Source organism: Vicugna pacos, chromosome 7, assembly GCF_048564905.1.
Source record: "Vicugna pacos chromosome 7, VicPac4, whole genome shotgun sequence".
Taxonomy (NCBI): Eukaryota; Metazoa; Chordata; class Mammalia; order Artiodactyla; family Camelidae; genus Vicugna; species Vicugna pacos.
Window position 1 is genome coordinate 34,099,006 of NC_132993.1, and position 14,011 is coordinate 34,113,016.

General features: G+C 37.8%; 1 protein-coding gene and 1 long non-coding RNA gene across 5 annotated transcripts in view; one reads left to right on the forward strand and one right to left on the reverse strand.

Moving 5' to 3' along the window:
* Positions 1 to 14,011, forward strand: part of IMMP2L (inner mitochondrial membrane peptidase subunit 2) — a 786,445-nt gene that overhangs the window by 519,220 nt on the left and 253,214 nt on the right. The gene's annotated exons all lie outside the window — the stretch shown is intronic.
* The window catches only part of LOC140697374 (uncharacterized), a 31,385-nt gene continuing 29,328 nt past the window's right edge, over positions 11,955 to 14,011 (reverse strand). The window contains exon 3 of the long non-coding RNA XR_012074342.1: positions 11,955 to 12,232. This is a non-coding gene — a long non-coding RNA (uncharacterized lncRNA). The remainder of the gene's footprint in view (positions 12,233 to 14,011) is intronic.

The window sequence follows — 14,011 nt, forward strand, 5'->3', positions numbered from 1 at the left end:
TCACGTGAGCGTTTCCAGCTGTGTCTATCCAAGGTGGGCTAGGACCACCTATGTCAGCATTATCTAGCTGCTTTTTAAAATGTAGATGCCACATTCCTAGGCTTCAATCCTAAACTTTAAATTTGCAGAACCGCTAATCTGTAGACTAAGATTTGCAGACTACAGAATCACTCATTTTCATGTCAGCATAAATTCTCTTGGAAGGAATTGAGGAATTATGAATTTTTTTCAGAGTTTCAGCTGCCATTTTTATTAGGTCATAAGAAATATACCAACATCTTGCTATGGGGTTGATAACTCATTTTGCATATTCATGAGCAAGGTCTAATATCAATCATGAAAATGACGGTTAAGGAATGGAATTCGGATACATGCAACAACATGTTTAAGCCTTGAAGATGTTATACTAACTGAAGTAAGCCAGACACAAAAGAATACTGCATGATTCCACTTATATAGGATATCCAGTGGCAATATCTTGGTATATTTCTTATAAACTCATCGCCATGAAATTGTTATTAACTTGTTTAAGTGCCTATAACTGACTTAGGACTATATACAATGAGAAGGTTAAAATAATCACTACTTTCACATTTTATGGTCTACTTGAGGAGACAGAAATAATCTAAAAATAAACAAATAAGTAGCAAATGGGAACTTTTAAAATGCTTCATGATATCAATAATAAAGGAATTCAAAAGAAGGGCGAATATTCTTGATTGATTCCAGACTAGATATCTTTTGGCTTTGTGGCTAGTTTTTCACATTTAGACCTTTGAATGGTATCAGTTCTACTGTTCCTATACATTACAAAAGCCCATTTCATTTTCACATTTATTTTGAAGCTATTTTCTCGTTCTAGTTTGATGTTTCAGGATTTAAATATGAGATTACACGACAGAGCTTAATGTAACCTGAAAGTATGTAGGAAAAACTAAGTCCGCAGGAAAAACCAATACACTGTTAATTAACATGCCTTCGTATTCTACTGGAAGCATTCCATTTTTGTGTTTGGTAAGATTTCTAATGAAACCAGTGTTTCACTCGAACTGTGACAATAGAACATTGCAGTGCTAGTGTGTCTCCTCATCTATAGAAAGAAAATAGCTTAGCATGAAGCTGCTGTTCAAAAATGAAGGGGCTTCTTGGAAGATGAAGGGCCGCCAGGCCATATGTGACTTCAGCTGACTCTAGCATAAGACTTGTAGGAGCTATGGTCCTGAAAATGAGCTTTCCGGGTCAAGATGGTTTATTAGTTGGCAGTTAAGAAATTTTACCTGCTCTTTCCAAAGCTAAGGTTAAGGTGATAAAGCAATTGAGCCTTTTAACACTTAAAGAAAGGTGGAGGTGAAATGAAATAACCATTCAAAACAGCAAATAATTAATTGAGTCTCTTTGTTAACAGGCAGGAGGTCGAGTACACACGGTCACAGCAGTGTGACACAGTCTGCATTCTGAACAGCTGTGTCTTTGGCTTGAAAGTGATTAGATTGAATTGTTGGAAGCTCATTAAAATGAGATTTTAATTTAGAAGGGTAGCGATAGAGTTCAAAGAGTCTGTGAGATTCAAATATGATCATTTACCTGACTTTCTTCTCATTAGTTTTGTAGAGTTGCAACCCTGGCGTTCCATTTCCTGGCCTTTTCTTTTATCGAATCATGTAACATACTTGTTTTTAAATCTATAACTAATAGTTCTACTGTGAGATATTGATTATGAGATTAGATCAATGTAACTGTGAGCTAGATAGACTTTTCTGTATTCAAATTAATAAAATGGAAATAGAGCTTTTCCAGAAACACTTGAATTAGCTATGTCTTCATCATAGGGCTCCTCTGAGTATTGTATTTAGATCTTTAAAGCCTGGAATTGTAAGGATATAGGGAATGGTAATTGTAAAAGATGAGGTAATTGTAAAAAAAAAAAAGAGCTTTAGAAAGTTTTCCTCCTATGTATAATATAAAACAATGTAACAGGAAATAATTATGTTGGAAACAGAAGGCCAGAGGCAAACTTGCAATCTAACTGAAAAAATGTTATCTGAGGAGGATAGTGTACAAAATATACAGGGAGTGGTGTTGAAGAAAATCTCTGGGAAGAAGAATAGGAAAAGACCCAGGACATGACTTAGATTGCACGATAAAGAGAAAGAGGCACCCGAGTGCCAGTGCACGGCCTGGAGGGCTGGGCATTGTGCTGGGAAAAACCAGCACACAGGTGGCAGTGGACACAAAGAACCGATAAAAGGTGGGAGAGACACAGTGTACATCCACAAGGCTTCGAGGCTAACCATTTTTAAAGGAAGCTGAATCAGAGGATTTTTGTGCAAAGTATTTTTGTGATTTTCTTCTATCTCTTCAAGAAAGGCATTTTATTGGGGAAAGTAGACGCAGGTGAGATAAAAGTCCAAAACACAGTTTAATAATATTGTCTAAGTGAAAACATCTCTCTATGTGTTTGGTCCAAAACTTGATGCCATTGCCTCTAAACCCTCTCTAAAGTAAATTAGATCCTGGAAAACCTATACTGGAGATCTTTCTTAGTTACTGATGTTTGTGCTCTTGTTTCTTGGCAAAGCTTCCATGCTACAGTGAAATGAAACTCATACGTTTCTACCATTTAGATGAAGAATGGTGGGTGGTGAGCATATGTTTCTGAGACTCTGCTTTTATTTAAATCAAAGCCTCTTTCATGCATTTAACCCATAGGCATGTAAGACCAGTTGGAGATTGTTTCCTTTAATTCCATTTGGCCTTGTTGTACTCCATTGCAGAGGTATTTGAGGATTACGGATGGTGATACCTGTGTCGGGAAGGTACTCATTCAGCTTCAGCTGTGGGAACCATATGGAAATCAGGCCCCCCTGAATTTCCTGCACACACAAAGAGGAGAGTTTGCTTCCACTTTGACTTAATAATCTCTCACTACTGTTCTGGTTTTGAGGAAAACTGTTGATCACATTTGAGCTATAGAGTGGCTTCAGAGCCCGTGAAGTGTACAGCTCACGAAGAGCATCAACATGACAGCTGTAGAGATTAGAGTCCATTTGGTGTGTGTACAGAATTAGAGGACCGATGCTCAGAGAAGCAGGCAAGCCTTCTCACATTCATCAGTGTCTCTTAACCTAGAATCAAAGTGGCTTCCTGTAAGGAACAACACATGTGTGTAAACACTGTATATTCCATTTTAGGTGGGTACCCATTATTCACAACAAAATGTTATGGGCTAGAAAAAAAGTGTCTACAATATGTTTATACTAGAGAATAGTAGAAAAGGGTGTATCATCTGGCAAATTGGAGCCCTACCATTCTCAGTTTTTATTTTAAAGGACGTACCTGTACACACTTTATAGTTATTGCTGACTGTTTACAGTCAAATAAAAATAACAAGGCGATCTTTAGCCTTGTGAAAGAATGCATGGTTGGAATATGATTGTAATTTTTGAAAAGGAATTCCTTGGGTGTCCTGCATCTTAGAACACTTGCAACTAGGGTGATTTTGACCTCTCAATTTTCTTATAAAGAATAAAACCTTTCCAGAGTAACCTAACAGGGGAAAGGATAATCACAGGATTGTAACAACAGCATAACCAAGAACAGACTCTGAGTCTCTGTTAGATTACTAGAAATAAAATTGAGCATCTCTAAGGGTCTTCTGGCTCCAAGAGGTTTCTTTGGCGAACCTACTGGCACCATTATCTCTCACTACATACCTGGCTGTGTTTCTAGCCACTGCTAACTTCTGTTAGTCCTTGGAAATATTCTCCCCGTTTTTCCTTCTGTTGACCCCAAAGTTTCCTTACTGTCTCACAATGCTTTTAACCCTTCACCTAAGAACAATTCTCAACCTGCCTCCTTTTATCAAGACATTTTTTCCCAGTCACTAAAATCCTGTTCTAAACGTAAGCCCTTCTAGCTTATGAGTCTCATAAGCTAGAACTCTTATCCCTTTCTGTGACTCCGTGTCCTTCATCCAACAGAGAGGAAGAAGGTAATACCAGGAGACCTAGAAGCAAGGAAGAGTTAGACATTTGATTTACTTTTAGTATATTTTAGGTTTATTTATTTTTAAAGGTTCATAAATAAACTATTTGTAGTAACAAGTTATTGCAGTATGAATAGCAGAAAATAAAATTTTGGAGAAAAGTTTCTGATAATTTAGCAACTGGAGCTATGTAAGTGGCTGTCAAGCTGAATAAGTAAATGGTAATGCTGGTTTCAGAGGGCACCAGTTGCCATTGATTTTGTAAAATCCCAAACCTCATATATGTTTTTTCTGAAGACAGTTTGTGAAATCCATTCAGTCTCCTGTTGGGGGCATAAACTTGACATTTTCAAGGGAGCAAATTGTGTGTAGTTATGGGAGCCTAACTGAGAATTCTTCTGCAAAACAATAGTACTGTATTTTAAAAATTAATAAGTCCAACAGGGTTAGAACAGAAATGTACCTGGTAGCTTCTCATTGCACTTGGATTCTGACCTCTGCATTGTCAACATTCTCCAGGAGATTGAGCATTTTAGAGAAATTGGGATAGTTTCAATGATCATGTGGAATTTCACCTGTCCTCAGACGTGTACCTTACTCAATTTTACTAGGAAATTTTGAACCCAGCAGCACAGTTGAAACATTAATAACACATGTTACTGTATTGACTAGAGATGTTAATCCATAGATATATGCAATAGAATTTAAACAATGGGATGGGTACAAATTCTTAGACCATAAAACCAGGTATGCAAAAATATATACCTTTATATTGCCATTTCTGAATTTAACTTTCTTATTACTAGCAAAACCTATTCTATTCAAATTATGATAAACTTAAGAGTTTTCTCAGGCAATTCAAGGAAAGTTCAGTCTGTTTATGGTTCTCCATCTTGTCAGAGGAGCATCGAAGCATTGGGGAGTTTATAGTGTGATAGCATCAGGTTCAGTATCACAACTGAACGTCAGTCTGTGCTAGTATCCTTTGAGACGTACATTGATGTGTCCGGTTATCAGTTTAAAAGCCCCTGCCACCCCTTGGCCACCCTCTACCTCCCACCCCCATGCTGGCAACCACTAAAATGTCCCTCATTCCCACCCACCTCTTTATTATCAATTGCTGGACCCTGAAAAGTATCATATGGTAACCATAGTCAGGAGACAAAAGGGCTGGGGTTGTTAAATCAGTTTATACTTTGCATTTTTATCTGATCACAGAAAGTTACATTGAAGACATGTTGGCCATGTTGTTTGGAGTGCACACCTCTGGTGGCACATGTGAATTTAACAGCTTCTGTTCATGGCAAGCACCTGTTGGGTACATGTAGGCAAACTTCAAGAGTTTAATTCGCCATAAAGTATTCACTTTTATGTTTATGCAGGTAAAAATTCTGTCTTTTTTTTCTTCAGCTATTTGTCTGGTTAGACATGAATTATAGGTGAAAAAGTGGGTGGAGGTTAAATGCTGGCTCCAGGTAAAATGGTCAAGACTGCCTCTGTTCTCACTCTCTTCACTTTTACCAAGTTGTTCCCTGCCCTGAGCTTGCCATGTCACACTCACAGTGTGACCACCATCGTGGCAAACTGGGGAGCGAGTTAAGTCAGAGACAGGATGACCCTTGTGCTGTTCTTCCAATGCCCTTCTCCAGCTGATGGCCGATACTACTAACGTCTTACATGAGCATCAGTGTAAACGTCCTCACTTCAGCTCTCACAAAGTAATACCCTTGTCCCTCAGTATCTGTAGGGGATTCATTCTAGGACCCCTTCAGACACCAAAATTTGTTGATGCTGAAGTGCCTTACATGAAATGATGTAATATTTGCATATAACCCATGCTCATCCTCCTGTACACTTGATATCATTTCTAAATTATTTATAATACCTACTGTAAACTTTAAATCATCTCTAATTTATTTATAATTCCCAGGACAATGTAAATGCTATGTAAATAGTTGTTATACTATTTTTAGGGAATAAAGATAAGAAAAAATGTCTGTATACATTCAGTACAGACACAAGCCAACATAAGCTTAACTACATAGTACACATCAGCAACAATGTAACATTTTATTTCTTTCAATACTTACAAATTGCTTTCATTTAATGACCTGAAAGAGAGATACATCAAATAAAAGAGTATTTAAAATACAAATACATATAGAATATATAAATAGAGAAAATATAAATTCATTTTTCTCTCTCTCTCTCTCTCTCCCATTACTATGTTAACCCTCACCAGAACCCTGGTTCTTCTCTCTTGTTCACCCTCGTATTATGATGGTGGTGATGACAGTGATGACTTGTATGATACCTACAGTGCCGATGGGGTGAGGGGATGAGATGTGTGGCACTGTAGGTAAGTGGTAGACATCAGGCTAACTTGAACGTTCTGGCAGGACGTCAGAAGGATCATCTCTGTCAGAAGAACTGGGTTCCAATTGCAAATGTTGACACTTTGGAGGAGGTATAATAATATTAATGTCGGGATCTGTGGCGATTGAGGGCTGAGGATCTCCAAGCTCAAAGACTGAAGCTTCACACTGCAGATGCTTTAGTTAGAAATATTGTTGTAGGAAGTTGCTTCTTTTCCTTTGCATCATCAAACAAATCTTGCAGTGGTTGTAGGCATGTGGTTATACCTTGGGTGACACAGAGGCGTCATTCCATCAAAGGGTCATACTTGAAGCTCATAGCCTTTAACACTTGAAACTTTTGAAAAACTGCTGCAGGATTTTCACATGTCCAAACTGATGGGTCTGCCTTTTCTCAATCTGCAACATTATCATCATTGTCTGTAGAGGATTTCAGCAGATCTTTGAGTTCCTTGTTGGTAAGGATCTCTCTGCACTCCTGTGTGTTCCTCAGTGTTGTCCTTGAACATGTGAGAGAAGCTTTTCTTACTAACTTCCCCTGCAACAGTCAAGATATTCCTGACTTTTGTATCACTAGTGGGGATGCCCCTGAAATCACTGACCACCTCGCACCATAATGGCTTCCAACATGCATTAACCATTTTCGGCTTTAGGGTATCTACAGTCTCTGTAATTATGAAGTTCTTCCATAAATCCACAAGTCCTCCTGAAGATGAGATGGATGTCATTTGCTTTAATGCACTTGATGTTACCCTGATCAAGTAGCTTCCACAGTGACAAGTCAGGAGGCAGGAACATCAACTTCCACATTCTTGTCAGTGGAGCAGAGAGATTAGGGATGGCCGGGAGCATTGCCAATGATGAGGACGCCCTTGAATGGCATCCCCTTCTTTTCGAGCTTTTTGTTCACTTCAGGAATGAAGCACTGGTGGAACCATTCCAAGAACAAGATGGCCATCACCCAAGCCTCCTTGTGTTGCCAGAACACAGGCAGGCAATTTTTGGTTTTCATCACATTTCCTCACGATTGAAGTCTTGCCCTGGGAGGTAGCCTTTCTCTTTCTGGAGTTTCTTGAGCTCTTCTGGAGACACTGATGCTGATTTGGCATCAGCCAATGCTGTTTCCTCCGTGATCTTTAAGTTCCTAAGACAGTAGCACTTTGCATAGCTAGCCAGCCATCCCTGATTAGCCTTCAACTCCCTCCTCTCACTCTCCTCAGCCCCCCGGTAGTGCGTATAGAGGTGAAGTGCTTTTCATGCATAACTTTGCCATCAACAAGGATATGCTCCTGCAGCATGTCCTCTAGAAGCAGACTTACTGCTCTCTCAGTCTTGGCAAGCACTTCAGCACAAACCAGAGAGACCATTGTTGCCATTGCAGGGACAGCATTATACTTCCACAGACTCACCCTCTTGCTGCTTTATTGTGTGAATGTTACACTTGTTCTTAGTGACCTTACTGCCCACTTTGGCAAGTGACATGCCACTTTTCAAAAGATCTAAGATTTTTGTTTTCTGTTCAAGAGAGAACACTTTATGCTCCCTCTTAGCCTTTGAGGAATGCTTTGACCACTTAATTGCTTTTTAGGAGCTTTTTTTTTTTTTCCCACAGAAACAAGCACACAAGACACAAGCAGCAAACAAACAAAATGCAAGGTGAACAGTGCTGTAATGACAAGATGCTAGAGAGAGACTGAGGCTCTGTGGGATAGCAGGAGGCTACAGCAGGGTGTGCCTACCCATCACTCCATTCAGCACAGTGCTGAACACATGGCCAATTTGAGTTTTGCTTTTTGGAACCTTCTGAAATTTCTTTCTTTTTTTTTTTCTCTAATGTTTTCAATCTCTAGTTGGCTGAATTCATGAATGCAGAACATGTGGATACAGAGGGCTGGCTATTCATTTTATATTTCAGTCGGAGTGCTTTTTCTGTGCCATATTGGCAGATAGGGAAAATATTCATAGCCTGCATTTTCAGGTGTTGTGGTTTGTATATTTTTTAAGCCTACCACAAAATGTGGCACTATTTCCCAACCTGTTTAAAGCTTAAAGTATAAATCCAATTGGCTTAATTGCAGTTTTAGGGTTATGGGGCTAGATTGATGATTTTAATTCCTTTGAAGACCAGTTAATTTTGTTTCATTCAATGGCCTTAAATGGTACTCTACTGAAAAGTCGTACTCGGTGAGATAGTGTGGCTAGAGGGACAAAACCTGTCTTTGACTACAGCAAAAACTCAGATGCTCCTGAGTGCATGTCCTACTGTGGGAACAGTATAGTAGTACTTCTATATGAATGTCTGCACTTTAAGAGTCTATATTGAAAGAGTAGTCAATATTTATATTCATATTAAGTATTCATCTCTCCACTTCCACTGATATGTTCAACTTTAAGCATATTCAATGTGTGAAAACCCAAATTTATAAAATAAATAAGTAAGAAAATGTATTTTCCAGCCCAGAAGTTTCTTTATAGGTGAAAGGAGTTTGTTTAAATAGTATGATTCCATATTCTATGGTAAGATCACATATGTGTATTACATGTGTGCTATATGTTTTATATATGTGCTAGATAGATTCTATTCTAGACAGTGATGTATAATTGCAATTATGTTCACTACCTGAAGATTGCAATGTTCTGTGTTTTGCAATGCTTGAATTAATAAACATTGGTAAAGATTAACACATTGTTATGATTATCCAAATTCCTTAGATTTTTCACAGTTAAGATATTTATTTTTCAGAATCAAAACAGTCAATTACAAAACTATTTCAGATTTTTCAGTTACAGAAGTTAGAGTCGTAGTACACATTTAATTGATTTTACGTAATCAAGCCTTATTTAGTAATAAGACCAGTTGTCACTGTTTGCTTATTAGATTTCTTCTCATCATAGTTAGCAACAGTGAGACAACTCTTAAATTTAACTAAGAAAATGTTTATCAATAGACAAGAGTTACTTCTTTAAATTTCATACTCTTGCTATTTCTTAAGTACTATTAGAATACATTTTACTTGGATGAGGAATTGTAGGCCATTAATCTGAAACATAAGCTTGTTGTTCCTGCGGCTACATTCTTGGATCACTAGAAGCCTGGTTGGAAACTTTAGGGGTCTCTCGAAGATTTGATTCCTGCTGCTCAGGAACCAGACTCGGGGAGGGTCTGATTTGAGAGAAGAGCCCAAGTTAGATACACCGTGGCTTCCATGCCCCATCCCCTCCCACACAATGTGCTTGTCCAAGGACACTGGTCTCAGTGCTCTGAAATTCTCCTCACTTGTTACTAGGATTTCTACACACAGAGCAACACTCTGCCCCTGCCTGATGGTGATCCTTCTCGAGGATCTCCCTTCCCCCAAAACCTCTTCCCTACGTAAGAAAAGATGGTATTATCAAAGACAAGTTGGAAGCTTTAACCTGGATTCTTGCCAGCTCATTTGTAATTCACTTTGTTAACAATGAGGCCCTTGGATTGGAGCACTTTCTGATTTATCTGGACAAAAGTAATTGTTAGGGATTACATACAGACACACACACACACACACACACACACACACATACATACATACATACATATACTTTGCTAAAAGTATATCTGGTTATAAGCTCCACCCTCGTGAAGATTTCACAAATAAACCCAAAGAGCAACAAAAAAGTCTTGATCATTTCTTTTAAGTTTAAAAGATTCACATGATGGGGGGAGGGTATAGTTCAAGTGGTAGAGTGCATGCTTGGCACACATGAGGTCCTGGGTTCAATCCCCAGTACCTCCTCTAAAAATGAATACGTGAATAAACCTAGTTACCTCCCCCCTCAAAAAAAAAAAATAAAAACAGATTCACACGGTACAAAGAGAAATCTGCAAGGGGCAAAAATGTAGCTGAAATGCTGACCTAAGTAAAAACTTTTAGAGTGCTAATTAATAAAACTGCTTTGAATTTAGAAAATGAATCATGATAAATGGGGTTGTATGCACAAAGTTCACGCTACTACTCAAAGTGAAGCAAGTATACAGAATCCAACATGGAAATTAGTCATTTTTATCATAATTTTACAGATAATACCCATTTAATTTTAAAATGACCTGTGACTTTCCAATATGAATACAATTATATTCAGTTTTCATGTTTCTTTAGTTAATTGTGTAATAAAATCTGACCAGACCTTTAAAATGCCTTTCTTGCCCTCTAATGCAACAGACTCTGAAAATCCTTTTATTAGAGGGTTTTTGAAATAAACATTCTGTCTATGTAAGCTCTAAGAAACAGGATTATAACAATTTGCTTTTAATTGACACCCTTTACGAATTTATTTTAGGAAGGGATGGCTCTAAGACTTAATGGAGTACCTACTGTATGTTAGACCTGCTGCTCAATCTTTTACGTATGTTCTCTCAGTCATTCTACGATGCTAGAGGTAGAAGAAGTCATCAAGATTTCTAGAGGTTCCTAAACTCACATGCCTTCAGGCACTAGACCTTTGTGACACAAGATGTTAGGACCATGACCAGTTCTCAGTATCTGCTTCTCAGCTCCAGTGGACTCTCTTGCTGTAAGAATGTGGGCCCAGGATTGATAAATCTTACTATTTTTTAAAGAGGAACAAGCAATTAGAATTTTTACGTGATGTCTTCTGTTGGCTTGGCCAGCTCAAGATTAAAAAGTAAATACATAAGAGATGACAGATGTTCACGAAACTTATTTTGATAGTCATTTCATGATGTATGTAAGTCAAGTCATTGTGCTATGCACCTTAACCTGATAAACTGCTGTATGTAATTATATCTCAATAAAACTAGAAGGAAATAAGTAAGTATAGAAGTGATGTGTGAACCAAACAAAACATTTCCCCAAGCTAGATCTCCAAGCTTGTCTGGCTTCTGTTTTAGGATCTCTGATGGAGCCTTATCTCCCTGAAAATGAGAGCCAGATTGATCACTGAGCTGGCCTACAGTGAGCAGCTTACTTGTAGCAGAGGTGGAACCATGTCCACTGGCTCCATTTCCACTGTTTCCTGTCCATTCATTTGCAGGACAAAGGGGGCCCAAACAGAAGCACTTAGACCACAGACAATGAGTGAGGTTAATTGTTGCCAAGAAAAGGCTAGGTACACTCATAGACTAGCCTTTTCTGGGTCCAAACTTCTATCAAAATCATGTCAAACCCAGGCAACATTTTCCAGAAAAAGAGAGAGAGAGAGAGAGAAGGGAAGCTATCATTTGTTAAGATTTTTTAAATGTAACTTTTTATTATGTTGTGTGGACTTTTCATTCTCCATCTCATTTTGATGATTAAAACAGCAATACTTTTTAAAAAATTATAAGGATATGAAGTTAGATGGTTTAATGCATGAACATCGTTAGCCTATCCACTAGAAGGCATTCCAAGAATATTAGATCTTCCTTTTACCTCATTAACGAAGGGTTAAAATTTAGACCTCACTGGAGTTAGCATCTAATAAGTTGTGGTATTGTTGAGGAATGAATGTTTATATTAGACTATGGCCAAGGTGACTTCTAATCCTGAGATTAATTCTGTGGTAATCTGGGCCAGTCCTGAACCATGCAAGTATAGAAATGCACACATACCACAGAGAGAGGTTGTAGAATTTTACTATAAAAGAGAGATGGGTGAGCATGCTTAGACACAGGGTTCAGGTTATGTGTGACGTCAGGGTGGGCACTGGGGTCAGGAACCTAGTGGGTGGCATCCTTGTTCATCTCATTCCCACAAAGCGCATGAGGGCCTCTCTTGAGTATTCCAAGTACTCTTCCAGTGTTCCAAACAGGATCAAAATTACAACCTTTTGGGAATATACAGGAACATGAAGTCCATTACAGAGGCTGTGAGACTGAAGACGTGGCTCCACAGGCCTGTCACAGGGTAAGAATGGCAACATTTCTACCAACATAGGAAGTGAAACTCAAGGAGAAGAAGATTATGCCACAGAAACCTTATTACGACTATGCTCACCCTGCACCCCTTCCCACATTCTGGTTAAAGACAAATTGTGCCATGTCAAACTGATCTGCTGAGATCTATGCAGTAGAGGGACAATTCTAGGTATCTTGTCCAAGCCTCAGAAGAGATCTTGCCTAGTGAAATCTTTGGCATAAAACAGAAGGCTTCAAATCCAGGCTTCAGAAATAAATATTGTAAAACAACACTTACTATTGTCAAAGTCACTGAGCTTCCCTTTGTCTCAATTTTCTTGGCCACTTGCCTGTCTTCTAGAAGCACAAAGAATAGCAAGTGAAAGATTGTGTCTTACTTTAGGGACACAAGGTAGGCTGCCCAATAAACACTAAAATTACAAATTTAAAATTTAAAATTACAAATTTTTTTTACATTTTTTATTGATTCATAATCATTTTACAGTGTTGTGTCAAATTCCAGTGTTCAGCACAATTTTTCAGTCATTCATGGACATATACACACTCATTGTCACATTTTTTTCTCTGTGATTTATCATAACATTTTGTGTATATTTCCCTGTGCTATACAGTGTAATCTTGTTTATCTATTCTACAATTTTGAAATCCCAGTCTATCCCTTCCCACCCTCTACCCACCCCCACCCCAGTAACCACAAGTCTGTATTCTCTGTCCATGAGTCTATTTCTGTCCTGTATTTATGCTTTGTTTTTGTTTGTTTGTTTTTGTTTTTTAGATTCCACATATGAGTGATCTCATATGGTATTTTTCTTTCTCTTTCTGGCTTACTGCACTTAAAATGACATTCTCTAGGAGCACAAATTACAAATTTTAATGCAAATTTTAGTGTTTATTGGGCAGCCTACCTTGTGTCCCTAAAGTAAGACACAATCTTTCACTTGCTATTCTTTGTGCTTCTAGAAGACAGGCAAGTGGCCAAGAAAATTGAGACAAAGGGAAGCTCAGTGACTTTGACGATGTCAGCCTGTAATAACTCTCCTACCCTTTCTACTTACATCAAAGTAATGTATCAACAGCCTAATGATTAAAATATAGATATAGATTTTGAGCAGTAATGGGGTTAGTGTTAGTAATACTTTTTAAAAGCTTTTTTGAATCATTTGATTAGATTCATGAGTTTAATATTACATTAAAATTTATAGGTAAATTTAAAGTATTAATTCATAAACTTTAATTACATAGATAGCTTACTTTGTATATTCTGTTTTGCCTCATGATCTTATATATAGATTAATTTAAAATACAAAATACTTCTTGAGTATCTCAAAAGCTTAAAGGTTGTTGGCATAAAATACTGTTTTACACTGATAAGGGTTGCTTTTCACATTATTTCATTAATGTTAATATTGCATCAATATTAGGTGGGGAGACTTGGTAGTTAGTTCAGGTTCGTCTCAGATAATGTCATGTGACACAAACATCTGTCATCGTCTATTGAACTTCCAAGTAGTCTGAACCAAAAATCCAGGCATGCGTTTTATCACACACAGATGTACTCCCACTTTGTTTTCTATCCTTCCTGATTTTCCCCAGTGCAACTGCATGCATGGTTTCTAATTACAGATGTGAGGTCATGGTACACATAAATTTTCTAACTTGTTCAGTCTATGTGTTCTATTGCTATTTTTACATCATTAAAAATTCTTTTATAACATCATTTTTAATGATTGGGAAATATTTTATGATGTGGATGGACTA